This window comes from Passer domesticus, chromosome 5 (assembly GCF_036417665.1).
Source record: "Passer domesticus isolate bPasDom1 chromosome 5, bPasDom1.hap1, whole genome shotgun sequence".
Taxonomy (NCBI): domain Eukaryota; kingdom Metazoa; phylum Chordata; class Aves; order Passeriformes; family Passeridae; genus Passer; species Passer domesticus.
Window position 1 is genome coordinate 75,323,666 of NC_087478.1, and position 17,529 is coordinate 75,341,194.

Consider the following 17,529-nt stretch of genomic DNA (forward strand, 5'->3'; position numbering starts at 1 on the left):
ACCCCAGATTCCTCATGTCTGGATGTTGAAGTGTTTGTTTTGTAGTTGGGAAGCATCTGTAGATATAACACTTCCACATCCATCCATCCATCCATCCATCCATCCATCCATCCATCCATCCATCCATCCATCCATCCATCCATCCATCCATCCCCGCTGCAGTTCCTGATCATTCTCCAGCTTCTCTTCAGATCCAGATCAAGTTTATTTCAACTTGCAGAGTTAAATTAATCTAGTGTTTCATTTTTCATTCTTTCCATCTTTAATAGACACACTGACAGTCCTGGCAGTGCTGAAACACGATCTCCTGAGCAGCTTCCCCTTGTTTCTCCCAAGCCATCCCTGCCAGTTCTGCTGTACCTCCAGCTCCTGTGGATGTTGACACCTGCAATCCAGTAACTGTTTCTGAAACCTCTTTTCCCCTGACTGTTTTCCACAACTGCCTCTTTCACACGAGGAACTGAAAAGCTTTGACAGCTGCTGAATATTGAATTGCAGGAGATCCTTTTGCTTGGTTTGCAGAATCTCACACTCTCAACAGTTCAGAGACTGTTTGAGACAAACTCTCACTTTGAACATCAATTCAAGTGGAGTTATTTTAAGCCAATGTATACTCTGTTAACTAGGAGATGTCCCCCTGAGCAGGAGGAATTTGTATTTTGAAAAAATCAAATCAGATTGATCAGGCTCAGCTTCAGACTCTCTCCAGCATCAGATTTTTATCTCCTGACTGACTAAGCCAACTTCTTCCACTAGAGGTTCACTTTGCTCCCAGCTCAACTAATTATTTTTCCAACATGATCATGTTGCACATATGCAATCTCAGTTGAATTTCCATCACCTGTTGAATCACTCCCTGTGTCCCTCCTTCCTTCTGCTTCTAATTTTCTATTCTCAGGATTCCCTTCTCCTTTAAGAGAGAATGGTCAAGTATCATCATAAGGGTTTCATTCTTAGCTTGGCTGGCAGCACCTTTAGCCCACTAAAAATCTGCTTTACAATCAGGCTGGACACGTTCAGCATTCAAGGCATTAATTACAAACACCAACTCATTAGTGCACATCCAGCCCTCACTCTGCCAACAGGATCTCCTGTACATTAGTCAATGCAAACTTAAAATAGATAAACAAATAAATACTTTAGTACACTATCATTCAACCAGAAGGAATGTAAGAAGAGATAGGTAGAATTTTCTCCTCAGACTGCCCATTAAATTTTGTCTTTTACAGAATTTTATTATGCTTTGAATATTGGGATTTCTTATTTGATTTGAACTAATTTCTCAGTACTTTTTTTGGTTTTCTTTGAGGTCTCATCTTTGTATAAGAACCTTGCAATAGGAGAGAGTTAATCTCTGTTTCTAAACTTGTTTTGGTATGGAAAAAAATTAATTCTCTATATTGAAGCTGAATTTTAGATTTTTTTATCCTTTTATTCCAGTATCTGCATAAACATACTGATCAGGCCACGGCTACTCAAGACTTGTTAGGATAAACCTGAAATTTAATGCCCACTTTTGGCCCCCAGTTCCAGGGAGTCATGAGGGGAGTCATCAAAACTACAGCGAGGAAAAAGGAGGTCACATGCTTGTATTGTACCAGCTCTTGCCATATGTCAAATTATCAGTGATACCACTTATTCTAAACATGCAAGAACTGACTGATTTTGGTGTTACTCTTAAACATGTGCAGTGGTGTCAGTGTTTCCCAGAGATATTGGTTTTGATGTCATGATAAACAGCACATACTGTGAGGATATAGGCACCAGAAATTCAGTAATCAGTTCAAAACCAGAGAGCTGGAGAACAAGAGGATCCCAAGGCCAGTGGGAGGCCACACATCTCCCCTTCTGGCAAAGTGACATCACTCACCTTTCGTGGGTGCCCCTTTGGAGGAGACCAGGAATCTCAGGAGAACACCCACAGCTGAGAGCTTCTCTGGCAAAGCCCAGGCTCCAAGGAACTGCACATGGGAAAGAAATGGCAACAGCCATGTGTGACTGACAAAGCAACAAACCTCTTGCAAATTATTTCCAGCAACTAGTTTATTTGTTTTAACTATATTCTATTCTGTGTTGAAAACTAAAGGGGTGCCACGTAATTTATAAATGTGTCATCTGTGAAACTGGTTAAGAGGAGGCACTTTTGTGGTAACTGTCAGTGCTGATGTCTGCCTCACATCTCACAAGAGTCCAGGATTCTAAAAAAAGGGTGCTTCAGATGTGGACTCCTGGCCTGTGAAATTCCCAAAGAACATCTGGAGACCAGCCTGGATCAACTCCCATTGCTCTAGAAAGCAGTGTGAACAGTGTGAGCAGCAACAAGCAGCTGGAGAACTCGAGGGGATGTCGCTCTGGAATCTTAGAAGAGCAGGTGAACTATTATGCAAACTGTTGTGTGCCTTGCAGAAAGAAACAGACCACCAGCATCCCCCCCAGATAAACCCAACAGAAACCCCACACCATGGGAACCTTGCTGCAGCCCTAGGCTAGAAGAGAGATAAATTCCTTTCCTCACACGGAGAAATAATGATAATAAATCTGAATGAAAGGGAGCACACCAGACCTTGTTTTACTAATGGAGAGAATGATGCTGTAGCTGGAGGGGATTACAGCCTCACCCCAGAGAGAAAAGGCTCTTGTTCTTTGCTTCTGGTTCAAGACCAGGCTCTCAGCAGCAGTCACTGGCTCAGAGTCAGTTGTTGGCTGTAATTACAGCTTCCCTGCCCCTTGCCAGCTGTTTCCCTTTGCAGTTTGAGGCAGTGTTTAAGGCAGGCCATGGTCCTGCAGGTGACTCCCTGCAGCTCCACCCTTGTGCTCCAGACACCTTGCACCTGCTGCAGGTCTCACATTGTCCATCTGCAGGCTAAGGACAAGGCCTTTTTTTCTTATGTGCTACACTTTAGGAACAATTTATGAATATCTGTAAATAAAGCTACAAAGTAGAGCTGCTTACAGCATTATTTTCCTTGTCCCACAATTCCCCTAGCATAGAATTGGGCACAGCTTTTGCTCCGTGTCTCCATGAAGGACTCTCACAAATTATTCTCCTCCAGCACTGAAAATAGAGAAGTTCTGCAGGACACCACTGACCTGGCAAACCCTCAGCTGCTGCCACAGCAAGAAATGCCAGGAGGCAGAAAGCCTGCCTGCATGAACCCGGGGTTCCTGCCTACCCTGATGCTGTGTGTCTTTCTGGCACTCTGTGCCTAAAACTCGTTTAATTCACCAGTGGCATTTTGGGATTTCCTACATTTCCTAAATCATAACGAAAGACATCCGCTGATGGCAAACTCTCTGGGCTCAGAGGATTACGTGGGGCAGGGCTGCCTGAGACAGCCCAAATCCACTTGAGGCTGAAAAGGTGTGAGCAGTAAATAAAAGGAAATCCTGGATCACCATGTAGTGTTCAGCTCCCACACTCTGACCTCCTTTGGTCCCTTCTATATTTTGTTAAGATCATATTTCTTTACGTGCTGCCTGGCTTAAAAGCCATCATAAATCTGTGCCGTGCAGCAAGAATAACAGGGAAGGCACCGTGTAATCCAAGGCGCCCTAATTCCATCCCAGGCACTCGGAGGGAGCTGTAAATCAGTTTGGAGAGGCCTCAGATGGGAGAACTGGGGGGAAGGCTGGGAAAGCAGCCACAGCGTGGCCCCTGCCACTGGAGCCCACGTCCCCTCGGGCTGAGGTGAGCACAACTGCCTCAAAAACAAAGGGTTCTGGTGGCTCCAGACTTGAACAGTGATCAAACTCCTTCAAACACTCTTTGGGGAGAAGTGCACCTTCCTTGCTTTGGTGGGAATGCCCTGTGGGATGTGCCACACACTGCAGGTGGGAGCAGGGCCCGCCTGCTGCTCACGTTGTGCTTGTCCAGGTTTGCTTCCAGCTGGGGACACCAAACACCACACCTGGCTGGGCTCACCTGTGGCCAAGCCACTCTGTCCCAGCTGCAGACACAGCTCTGGGTCAGGGAGAGCTCCACCAGCATCGTGGTGTGCCAGAGAGATGGATGGTTTAGGGTGTGTGCCCACACCTGCCACTGTCGTATTTTCTGAAAAATCTCTTTGCCCAGGATTCTTCTCCTAGGAAGATGAGAAGCCTCAGAGAAAAACGAAAACAATAATGATCTGATTTGCTTCTCCTGTGTTTTGCTGCTTTGGAATGTGGTTTGAACATTGTTTACCAACAGGTGCATGTTTCATTGCTTTCATGTGAATTGTTTTAATTAATGACCACTCACGGTCAGGCTGTGTTGGGCTCTGGAGGAGAGAGTCAGGAGTTCTTCATTATTATCTTCTAGCCTTCTGTCTGTATCCTTTCTCTATTCTTAACTATAGAGAAAAATTTATTATAACTCTTTAGCATAGTTTAACATTCTTTTATACAATATAGATAATAAAATAATAAATTACCCTTCTAAGAACATAGAGGCAGATTCATTCATTCCTCCCTTTGATGGGGGATGCAGAAAATACCACACACCCCCTCACCCAAACCAATGGAGATGTAGCTCCTCCACTGGAAATTTGGGAAGAGCTGGCGCTAGGGATATGCTACCATATTCTAGACAGTAAAATCTCTTTTTCTTTGCTCTAGTGGGAAAAAACTTTGAAGTGTGGAGGCTTTCCGAGGGCAACTTTCCTAATAATAATTTTGCTCAAGTTTTAAAAAAATTGTGAATAAATTTTTGTTTTTTTCTGCCAGCTAGTGTAATATGATGGATGTAATATTTTTATAAAGTTTCTTTGTGCTATGGTTAAAACTTATTAAATTTTGGAAAATATGAATTGCAAAGGGGAATGAAATGAGAACATATTTGTCCATTTGAACTTCCAAACTCAAAGTTTTGCTAAGATGCAGGAATAAAAGGTAAATCATTGAATCCTGGACCATCAAGAATTTTATTCTACCCATGGTAAAAAGCAAAAAAGAGGGGAGAAAAAGAAAATATGACCAAAGTTGTGGCCATATTGCAACTTTGCTGGAAAAAGTTGACTAAAAAGGAGGAAAAATGTGTGTTGCAACCATGAGTATCCTATGCCAAACCTCAGCGGAGGTCACTGGAATGAGCCAGCAAGCCAAGCCTAAATAAAAATAGGACCTGTGGGATTCCCCATCTGATTTTCAAATAGTCACTGCTACACTACCATTTGTCAAGTTTGCAGGAGAGTTTTTTACCAGATGTGAGAAACACAGTACCAAATCCAGGCTGAAGCCAGAGAGAAGAGTGTATCCTTCCACAGGGGAATAATCTGCTCAGGAAGGACTGCGAAGTCCGAGACTGGACTGAAACCTCCCAGGTCCCCGAGTGCTGTGAAATGTGTTTTCATAATTTTACAATTTGTCACCAAAAGCAAGGTGTTCAAAGGACCTGTCTTACTGTGCAAAGAAAGGGTTAAACTGCATTTTTTTCAGAAAAGGGAAATGCCAATTTATCATATCAGGAACAATTTTATTATCAGTTTAGATGTTTGCATTAAGAACCATCTAAGAGTGGTACTTTTATTTGTGTTATTCAAAGTGCATCAAATGTTTCTCACTCTCTTCCAAATGTTAATTAACACCAGATATTAATGTGCAAACTGCTGCTCACTTTCAGCTGAATGAGAAACCTTCTTAGCACACTTTGGTTGCCTTATAAAATTTCACTTTGGCTCCTTGAGGATGGAAATATTATTGTTTATATTTGTATAAGCAAGCTGGACAGGGAAAACCCGGAGCAAGAACCTCTGGAACATGAACATGAGACACATCATTTGCAACTGTCTCTTAACCTGGTTCCTTGCTGGGTTTTGATTTGTGTTGGAGACTAGGCATGAACACTATCCCACAACCAAACAAGTTTTTATACCATCAAGTGCTTAGCGTGACTGGTGCTCATTATTTTTAACTGTAGAACAATTTAAAGTGTCTATGTGACTTAGGAACACAAATTTATTTGAAAACCAGTGGATATTTTCGATACCTTTGTCTTGCTTTGTTAAGCAGCGCTGGTGCTGATTTTTTTGGTGAAATCTGAGCATGAACTTCACTCAATCCCAGATCCTCACAGACATCTTCCCAGGCTCCATCTCCCAGTGTTTGTAATGGAAGTTAATACCTGAATGCCTTCATGGAAAACCATCCATGAGTCACATGGATCAGAGCAATGCCAATATAGCTTTAAAATGTTTTGTTAATGTTCCTCTCAATTATGATTAGTGTCAAGCTCTTACGACTGGGCAGTTTTGGCCACCACAATAAGAAAGACCTAAAGCTCTTAGAGAGTGTCCAAAGGAGGGGCACAAGGATGGTGAGGGATCTGGAAGGGCATATGAGGAGTGGCTGAGGGCACTTGGTCTGTTCAGCTGGAGAAAAGGGGATTAGGGGGGACCTCATGGCAGTCTGCAGCTTCCTCCCAAGGGCAACTCCGATCTCTGCTCTCTGGGACCAGGGACAGGACCTGGGAATGGCTGCAGCTGGGTCAGGGCAGGGTCACACTGGATATCAGGGAAAGGTTCTTCCCCCAGAGGCTGTGGGCACTGCCCAGGCTCCCCAGGGAATGGTCACGGCCCCAAGGCTGCCAGAGCTCCGGGAGCGTTTGGACAACGCTCTCAGGGATGCACAGGGTGGGACTGGCGGGGTGTCTGTGCAGGGCCAGGGCTTGGACTGGATGATCCTTGTGGGTCCCTCCCAACTCAGGACATGCCCCAATTCTGTGAATCTGCTGTTTACCTCCCAGTAAGAGCCCAGTGCTGGGTCCAGGCTCTGTGTGGGAACCCCTTCTGAGCCCAAGGCTGGGCTTTCTGAATTTCCCAACGAGCACCAGCTCTCCCCCTGCAACCACAACTGCCCCTCCTGTTCAGCAAGATGGGTGTGCCATGTCACCTGTACCAGCAGGGACTTGGACACCAGCCACAGTCTTACTGGGCTTTTGGATCCTCCCCCAGTAAAAATACTCATTTGCAATTCACCCTGTCAGCAGAGTGGCCAGGAACCACTCCTGTGTTCTGTGGTTCTGCCTCTGCTGCAGCCATGGAGGCAAAGCCCCAGCAGCTGCACTCCAGGGCACTCACACCTGGGGGCAAGGCTGCATGTGCACAGGTGGGGCTGGCAGCACTTGTCATTAGGGTAGTTATTGGGCTCATCTGCAAATGTCTACCTTTGCTTTAGTGTTTTGCCAAATGTAGTAAAAATTTTTACACTGGGTAACTGGTCCAACAAAGCCATAAGGTACCTTGAAAAGGTAGAAGAGGCAGAACACTTCACACACCCACACAGTGGAGATCCAAAGTTCAGTGGTGACTTCAGTGTCACAGAGCTGCTTAATGTCTTCTCTGTGCCTTCTCTCAAAACACCATGCACTTTCTCCAGGGCACAGGAGGGAAGCTAATAACTGAAATCCTGGCCTCAGAGAAAACCTATACCCACCAACTTTTACCTGGCCTGTTATAAGCAAATGTGCAAACTTTGTTCCAGTAAGATGTGTTAAGCTTCTGTTTGTCAGTGAATACTTGCTGGCACAATTAATCAAAGAGAGATGTTTAAGTGGACACACACAATATAGAAGTGCATGCCATGAAACACATTTCTCATGTGATATTGTGAGCTCTTTCCTCACACCTGATGTGTGCAACGAACAGCACAGACACCTCAAGAAGTGGTAATGCTGACTGGAGTTTTAAAAATAAACAGTTGTTCTTCCCTTGTGATTCCAGCAGGCCAAGCTGCTGCTTACATTTGGATACAAACATTTTCAGTCTGCAGTTCTAGGAAATACTCAGGGCCCCTGAGTTGTGCTTTCACGTTTCTGGTGGAGTGTCATTAGCTGTAATGCCAGCCACTGCTAAGGACAGCCCTGATTATCTGCAGGCTCACAAGCTGCCAAGTACAGGCACATGGTTTTGCATTTACAGTTGATCCTGGAGAGGAGAACACTATGGATATTTTTGGCCCTTTATTTTAATGGCACTGCCAGAATGACTTGAATCTGAAAACTCACAGTTCATTACCAAGAGCAAAATGCTGACCCAGGCAGAGCCAGAAGATTTGAAAACTACTTCAGAGTTGAGCAGGCTGCTGTAGAACGTGGACAGCGTTTTTTCCTCTGTTAACCCCACTGTCCCAGAGAGAACATTCCCTCTGTATTTACAGCATGCAAGACTGTGCTATCCAGCCTGTCCTGCATCCTGGAGAGCAGCAGGATGCTTCAGGCTTCACACAAAGCAATCACTGCCCCAGCTTGTCTCACGTTCACACTGCAAGAAAGAGCTCAGGACCTGCAGTGCTGCATTAAAAGATGCACAGCCAGACAAATGGAGATTAAAACCAGCAACAGTATTGCCTGTTCTCCTGTGGATGTTTCAGACATGTACCAACTTTTCCTCCTGTACCAACAGCCTTTATCTGCCTCTATGAACCCAAGTCAAGAAGCCTTCCAAAGCTTTGGTAAAGGTGTGAACAAAAGGCCCTGTTTTGAGGTGTTGAATGACCTCAAATACCACCTGACTCCAGATAACGTGTGGTATTTTTGGACCAGAGAGGCAATAAAATACCCACTTTAGCTTCTGACTGTACCATGAGTTATTCCATTTGCTTTCAGTGTGCATGTCACAGCTCTCCCAGCTACAGAGAGGAGGGAAAAGCTTCTCAGGAAGGCAGGCTGGCCTTTGTGTAGCACAGCAGACAGAAACACAGGATTACACCTACCTTCAGTTCTGACTCCAGTCTACAGGAACAGGCTGCTGCACAATCAAAGTACATACTAATGGTTATACAAAACCAGACTGATACCTCTGGTCTCAAGGTAACTTTAAGGTTTACAGGACTCCTGTTTTTGGGTGTACTTTGCATGTGGGAGAATGATTGCTATGTCTACAACCAAACTCAGCACCTTGTTGTTACAGTCCCTTTCTTCCACCGATCTTTCTTGTAAGACTCTAGAGTTCATATTCTGAAAATATCTTTAATGACCAAACATTTTTTGTCCACAGTTTTTCAGATGCAATTTGAACTTTTTAGACAGCAGAGAATTCTTTTGGGGCACTAAACATTAAATGAGCCTGTTATGAGAGAAACTGAGGGACTAAACAGATGTCTGGTTTTGGTTTTTTAATTCTCACTCTTGATTTTCATTGTTACAGCTTTTCCCTTGCCATGTAAACCTTACCTGCTGAAGAATGTTGTGTGATTTAACCCAGAACTCTTTGTAAAACACTGCAAGATTCCTGAGGGAGAGGTAAGGTTGAACTAAACCAGGGTACTGCGAGTAAAATTTGTTGCACTCAAACTTAGATGTCAAGGAAATACAAACTTCCTCAATGCAAGTTTGCAGCATTTTTATAGTGGGGGAATAATTTCCCCCAGTAACTTCATCCCACTCAAATGAACCAAAAATGAAACAGATCAAGAGCAGGCAAACTTTGAAATAAATAAAACTTCTTTAATTAATTTTTTCATGATAAAGACTTAAAAAAAGGTAATTATTTTGCAGGCAGTTATCAAAAATCTACACTTAAAATCTAAATTTAGAGCTATTAGGGACAGGATAGCAACAATTGTATCTAGACTTACTTTGCAGGTCTCAGAAGTGTATCTCAGGAGTGTATTTTAGCTCTTGTTTCTCTGTGAATTGAGACACTGAGGTTGTTATGCTGCCTATCAGGGAAGGCAGTAGGTTGTATAGTTATCTCCTGATTGGGGCAAAATCACTACCCTGAAACCACACAACCTACTACCTCATCCTGTTAGAGCATCACGGGCATCTTCTGGAGGAAACATTTCACCATTTGTAAGTAAATTACCTCATCACTCTCCAGCCCACACATTTCTTAGCCTTAGAAAGGCCATGTGGGACCTCAGCCCTTCCCCACAACTCTGCCTGGGAGTGAGAACTGGTGCAGGGACTGCAGAGACAGGAGAACTGCAGTGGCAAACACTGTCCCTCCCAAACTAGCAATATGTAATAAAAAAGCAAGTTGAATCAGTGCCCCAAACTGACTGAAGAGACCTCTTCCTTAGGGTTCAAGAATTTACCATTTCCAGGGCAGAACACGACTGAGTGGGAAGACATCCTCCCAGGGTTTTGTCCAGCTCATCCCTTTGGAGTTTCTCAAACAGCCTCCACCAAGTGGATTTAAACAGCTGCTGAATAAAAAGTACCATTTTATGTTTAATATGAACACAGATGCCAGAAAACAAGGGAGAGTTGGATCAGCTGTTTGCAAGATGCCACTCCCATGGCAGTGCCAGACAGCTGTGCCTGAGCACATCCACTGTGGACTGGGCTGTACCTCTGTGTCCTGGCACTCACACCCCACCTGCTCCCCAAAAATGCCAGAAGGAAATTACTTTTGAGCCTGAATGAGAAATACAGAAATCTAAACACTCTGAGGACATTTGTGTACAAGAACCAAACATGCAGACAGAGCCAGAGAATGGTACAGTTGAAAAACATCTGTGTTGTCTTTTGGAGACATCCAGCGCTGACATCACAGCCACTTCAGGAAAGACAGTAGATTGTATAGTTATCTGACAGGCAGGGCATAGCCCTAAAACTATACAACCTACTACCTCACCCCAAAGGACAGTCACATTCTGATCACAGGAAGCACAGGCTGCATGCCCAGACAGCTGGATTGCTTAGTGTCAGCCTAGAAGACAAAAAACTCTGCAGACAAATGTTAGCAGTCTTGAATTTGAAACATTTTGCTATATACCAGTCAACGTTCTGCTTAATGAGCTCTAGTTCCATGTTTGAAATGTTTAATAGATTTGCAACTTGTGAAGTCATGTCAGTGACAAGATACACAAGGGAAACAGGATACAGCATTCATTTTTAATAACTGCACTTGTGTACTTCCAGCTCCTACATGACTGTACCTTATCAAACCAGCTTGTCACTTTGGGAAAGGCATCACTGTGACTTAGAATGGATGCTGACTTAGAGGGATTGTTTAATTTGCTTCCAGATACTTCTCCATTATCCTAATGGGGAAGAGCTGAGGTTCTCTAAGTGAATTTCCCAAGTTCTGCATAGGTAAACCCCAAAGACTGAGCAATGAATTTGTCAAGACAGAGAAACTGAAGCCTACTCAGCAATACTCCTAACAGAGCAGTAACCCAGCTCTGAATTGATGACCAAATAAACACACCCCACTGTACCACACAGACCTTGGTTAGGGGGATTAGCAGAACTGCCCCTACAGCATCAGATTCCGTAGCCTCAAACTTATGCTGTGTTTGAGGGGGTTTTTATTCCCTGCCACCTGGTTTGATAGACAACAGCATTTCCTATTCAGGGCACATATAAAGAAGTGGGAATAACTGAGATATCAGCCTGTATTCTAATATAAACACTGCTTTCATATATAAACTTTTAAAACGAACACCCTACCTTAATCAGTGAACTAACCTTTTGCTAGTTAATTAAAGAGCACAATAAATGCTGCATCCATCAGCCCCACACAGATCAAGGAGAGTTGTTTCACTCAGCAAGTCTCACCCTGAGGTCACTTGGTCACACTGCAGGGAGATAGAAGCCATCTGCCCTGGCTTTCAGCATCACTGCTGTGGGGATCTGAAAAGAGAGGAGCAAGACAAAACACACAAATCTCAATTGCATGTCACTGCACACTGAAACAATTACAAGGTGGGTGAGAGCATGTGCAAAGCAGAGAGCAGCTTCTTTCTCCAGGAGAAGCACACACAGCACCAGCTTTCCCATTCCCCTGGTACTACCACAAGTACACCCATGGGGACCCCACTCAAAGAGACAGGCAAGAGGAAAGTATAGTAAAAAAAGAATAATTTTTTATTAGATTGACTTGAATATCAGGAGCATTGCAGAGACAGGCAGAGAGAGGTATCAGGTACTTCACCTTCAAGGAACAAACACTTTTACACAAAGCAGAGAAGGAAGGAGAATGCAGATATCTGATCAAATTGGATCTCAATGTGTTAATCTATAAAGGACAATGTTATGGCATCAATGTCAAAGATCATTTCACTGTAGTGGGCTGAGACAACATAGAAAGAGGTCACTGGCTGACATGGTGCCATTTGTTGGACAAAACAGGACAGGTGCAACTCTGACCATGCTGAGATCTCTGCAAGGAAGGAAACACTGTCCAGCCCTGCATTTCACCTCTTGGAACCTCCAAGTCCTTGCAGGCCAAAAAGGGTGATGCTCTTTCAATACCATACCGAAGGAATACCTTGAGAGATTTCAACATTTCATCAATGCAAAACACCCTCCAAGCTGGTATCTTAACTTCTATAAAGAACCCCTTTGGAAAGCTCTCCAGCAGAAAACCTGATAGTCTTCTCTATGTACTTAAGGGTTTTAAATCTCAGATTTTCTGAGTACCAGCTTTTTGGCATTGTCACTTGCTTTCCCAATAATCCTCTGAAAAAAAACCCCTGCCCTGTACCTCTGTTTTTTAGATAAGATATTTAAAAAGAAACAAGTTCTTTATGCATGCAATTGGAGATCTCAATATTTTTCCTCAGAGCTGAGGTGGTGAAGTGGAGCTAAACTTCTGTGCAGTTTCAGCAAGGCTGGATGTGTTGCACAGTCACCTCTCAGAAAGTGTTTTCTGTGTAACAGAAACCCTGTGCTTTTATCAATAGAACAGTGTTACATAATATAATTGGAGGAAAGCTGAGTATTGTGTGACTTCAAAGTGTGACTTTTTGTAAGCATCTACTTCATAGTGGAGGGATAAAAACAACGCAGCCTTTCAGAACAGCAACTCTTTATGCTGGATGGTCCAGTGGAACCAGTTCCAAGAACCAGTCTGGCTCTAAAAGGATATTCACAGTAGTGAAAAACCCAAACTATCCCACAGATCCATCCAACTCCAATGACAGGGAATTTTGGATGAAGAACTTTCACTTACAGCTGATCTCAGTGACTCTACAAGACAGAAATATAGACTGAAAGAAAAGCAACATTCTGGAGTACGTTCTAGGGATTCACACTGCCTGTCTTTAATATATCTGGACCTCACATTTTTGGGGGCAATACTAGGTGGATACTGGAAAATGTTCATCCCTGTTGAAAAAATGGTGAACTTGAATTAACCATTTCTAAAGGATGCTCTTATTTTCTATGATAATATTAGAGATTCTTTTCTCTAGGTGCTGTGCTGATATAATGTTGCCTTAAGGTATATTTCACCACAAAAGCAGTAGTTTTTAAATTCATAATGATGTTGAGATAATTACTTGTAAAGTACCATAAACTCTGTGCAACACTATTTTCTATAAGGTCTGTTAATATGGGTATTAGTAATACTCATTAGCAAACAAAAATTGAAAAGAATGTGCTTTATCCAACACCTAAAATTAATTAGTCTTCTGCTCTCACAAGCTGCCCATAAACTTATTTTAATTGACTAGATCACCAAACAAGGATGAACTTTAAAATACTTAATGAAAGAAAAATGCATGTTCCTTTTCCTTCCACGAAAATGACAGGCACAAGAAATAGCTATCTGGCAAGAGTTATGTTTCTAGTTTAACAATTGTTTAATACTAGGAAAAATATGACATTTCCATATTCCAACTCTCACTGAAAAACGTTTTGGAACTGATGTTAATAAGTACCTCAGCAGTCACTTTTCAAAAGGCAGGGGGCCAAGTCTGCTATTTCTGTGATGTTACAGGAAAGCAGACAGTTTCAAAGCAGGGTTGTTATACCACTAAAAGTCTTACTAATGAACAGGGTGGGACAGCACAGAACAAGCATTCTCCAATTTCAAGGTACTTTCCCCCCAAAACCTTGTGAGGATTTACCAAGGCTAAGCCTCCCTGGCTCCCAGGAAGAAGGAAATGCCCTGGCTGTGTGCTCTTGGAGTGCACTGTGATTATCAGGGGAGGGCTTGGAGGCAGGGACTGGGGTCTGGATGCAGGCCAGACCAGCAGCTTCCAATCTCTCAGCATGCAGTGATGACCTTCTGGCTTCCCAAGAGAAGCACAGTCCCCACTCTGCTCCTGCAGACTGTTTATTCACAATTAGAAATGTCACCAACATGTTTGGGAAGAGCACTGTGGGGAAAATGGCTGAGGATATGCCAAGGTGGGCACTGCAGCTGAGGGAAGCCTCCTGACCAAACTCAGCAGGGCTTGGATCAGACAGAAACTTGCTCCTCCATCCCCCTTCTTCTGGGGCAGGATTGTGGCAAAGCAGTATTAACTTTCCTAGAGATTTCAGGTAGAGATTACTTAGACAAGAGAAGGATTCAGTTTCCTTGGATTTATGTACGATAAACTCCACACAGTGTATTTTAAAATATATTTTAAACTAAATATAACAAAAATGACACAACTGCCTTCATATAGCATGCAAACTTCAAGAAGAAAAAACACTGATATGACTCCTGTGAAATACAACATGTACTGCAATCTCACTCATTACTTAAACACAGTTGCTTCTAAAATGGCAAACAACAGTTGTGAAACTTTCCTGTAATTTAATAATACAGGCCATATTCTGCCAGAACTTCAGGCAGGTACAATGGGAAAAACTCACAGGACCAGAGCTCCACAGCCTCCTCCATTCAGAGGAGATGCACAGGATTTTCTAAGGTTCAGTTCAGGAGGGCTCCTCCTCTGCACAAGTGTCTGTCTGTCTGTCAGGGCATCAGCTGTGTCCAGCAGCTTGCTCACATCTTCACCTGGGCATTAGAGAGGCCAGGCTGTAACGAGGGGAGCAAATTTCTCACTCCACCCACTGTGATAAAGCACTAAAGGGGGATGAAGGTTTGCTCACCCACAGGTTCCTCAGTGCTGGAGCAGCCATGTGTGCTGTCCTGCTTTGGACAAACCACAGGCACAGTTTTGCAGGGAAGCATTTTCCTCAGATTCATCAGGGACGCTTCTTTTAAGAAGGGGAGTGCTCACACACTATTGAGATCAACAGGACACCCTCACTTGGCCTCAGTGGCTTTGAAGAAGGCCCTGATTATCCAATACAGCACAAATTATGAGACACAGAAGCTCAAAATGACACTTTTGGACATGTAGCAAGCTTACACATCAAAAAGTATTTAGGGGCCAATGACTATTTTCATTATCTGTTAAAATCGGTTATAGAAATTTTGTTCACCCTTTCTTTATTACACAGAACATCAGAGGCAGTGCATCATGGCTCTTTATAATAAACAGTTTTATGTATTCAGTGAACCCATTGTCATTATTGAATTGTTTGCAAGTATTTGAGAAAAAGGAGTCTGTGAAATGAGTCAGAACTCTCTGGCTAAATGTCTCTGAGCTCTGCAGTAATTTTTGTATGTTTCTGAAGTCTGAATGTTTCATGTATGGGAAAAAAAAAAAGGCAACAGAATGTAACAAGATTTAAATACATCAGCTGAAATAAGTCCATCTCCCATACTGTAGCCTGACTACCAGCCAGACCTGCACAGGAGCTTCCTCACTTGTGTGGAATCATGCTAAAGTCAAGGAAATTCCTCCACAGAAATGACCTTCCAGGAAAGTGTCACAATGGTTATCAGAAAATGGGAAGTGCTTCATGTCAGCTGCTCTAACTCCTTGATTGGGTGTAGGGAGGTGGGACAAGCAGCAGATCCAAGGTGTTCTGCATCACCACAGACTTGTTCTACAGGTGTTATGTTAACATTTCATACACCTTGTGTTCTGTGAAATGCCTGGAATGTTAAACATGCATAATGGTATAGACCATTTTCCACCAAAATACACCTCCTTTTGCTTGGTGGTGTGATCATGTCTCCTGCTTAGGAGAACTGCAGTACCTACACTGACAAAATATTTGTTTTTCTATTACATTTATCTCTGCATTTTGCTGATGTACTAGTCTGAATGCTAAAAAGCCCCAAAAGCTGGTATTCCAGAGAATGATGAAACACTTGATGACTCAAAGCCTCCACAAATACAGAAATTAAACCAGGGCTAAGCACTGGCAGCTCTGTATGTTGCACTTGTGATCTTATGCAAATAAACATTTAAGGAGATCTATTTTCTGAAAAATATGCTGTGAAAGACACAACAGAACTGTTCAGTGCATTACAAGCTATTAGTTTTGTAGGACTTAAAGCTCAAAATCTCCTGTTTTCCTGGCACAATCTTTCCATCTCTTGGCTTCCCAGCTGAGCTGCTGTGCTTGCCCCCACTGCATCCCTGAGCTCTCCATGGCAGAGATGAGGACCCCCAGATCCTAATGCCCAGAATCAGGGCAAGTCCAGAGTCCAGGGGAGGTGAAACATGTGTGGAAATGGCAAATCCATCAGGTAAGTGAAATACACCTTATGAAAAACAAATTTTACAGGTGCTCTTGCTACCTTACTACGTGTAAAAGCAGAAGTGCAAGGGCTGAATTATCTGGGAAATGAACCCAGCAAGAGGAGAAGAAGCTGTGACAAATTAGGGACTGGTTTTTATTAGGAAAGGAACAAAGAGAATGTGTCAGGTTTATTTTCTCTTGGCAGATGGAGATAGCAAGAGTAAAAGGGGCATAGAACACCTCTCTTACAGTATTTCCTAAACATTCCTCAGTTATCTCCACATTCCTGGGAGGATTGCATTCATGCAGATCACACAAAAATGAAATATTTATGACAACCCCCACAAATATTCACTAATTTTAAGATGTTGAGCAATGGACCTTATATTTGAAAGATCTGAGCTCACCAAACTCAGCTGACATCACCTGAATTTGCCTTAACATCTCTGAACACAAAACTGGACACTTAAACTGATCACCCTCATCTTTGACTTGCTATATGATGTCCAGCCCTCCAAAAGTGCACCTTTCCCACTCCCCCTAAAGCCCTGTGAAAATAAAAACCAGGCACAGTCAGTGATGCAGACAAGTCAGAACCACAGTCTTCCGTCTCTCCAGTTAAATACTCAGCCATCTTACCAGCAATTATTCAAGTGATATTTTAAATTCTTTTTGGATGGAAAATGCCTTTACTACACAGAAAATCTGAAATAAGCCATCTGAATTTTAAGTCAAGTGGATTTGGCTTTTAAGTATGTGCAATTCATACAATTTCACACCTAACCTCTGTCACACCACTGAGAAAGTGCTATTTTTTAAAGTTCCTTATAGAAGCTAGGAAAAATTGAATAGAGTCACATCTTCTTAAAAAAATGCCATTCCCAATATCAATCCACTAATTCCTTTTTGGGAAAACTGAATTTTCACTCTGAAATTGATTGAGGTCCTTGAAAATTGTTTTTCTTTAAGAAGACATACAATAAACTAGTATATGCAAACCCTAACTTAATTAAACACCAAGAGGGAATGTCTGTCAGGTTAAGCCTCAACAGGAAACTAAAATTCATTTTGCAGAATGCAGCCATCCTAATAGTTATAGTTGGTAGAAAAATGGCTTCTGGCCTTTCTCCCATGAGAGTTTAATTTTAAATTTCAGCCCTTAGTGAGATCAAGCAGCTGACAAGGAGGAGTGAATGAATTAGTGGTCTGGGAGGCAGGAGTAGGTCAAAGCTCCAAATAAACTAGTGTTAGTGGATTTAGAATAAAATTCTGTATTTAGCAAATGTAAG

General features: G+C 42.8%; 1 protein-coding gene across 2 annotated transcripts in view; it reads right to left on the bottom strand.

Annotated features, from left to right (window-relative positions):
- Positions 1 to 17,529, bottom strand: part of LOC135301016 (Krueppel-like factor 16) — a 263,897-nt gene that overhangs the window by 16,347 nt on the left and 230,021 nt on the right. For both annotated transcript variants that reach the window (XR_010362771.1, XM_064421136.1), the window contains 2 exons: positions 4,241 to 11,557; positions 1,871 to 1,961 (listed from right to left, as the gene is read on the bottom strand). The gene's annotated coding sequence lies outside the window, so the exon portion shown is untranslated. The remainder of the gene's footprint in view (positions 1 to 1,870; positions 1,962 to 4,240; positions 11,558 to 17,529) is intronic.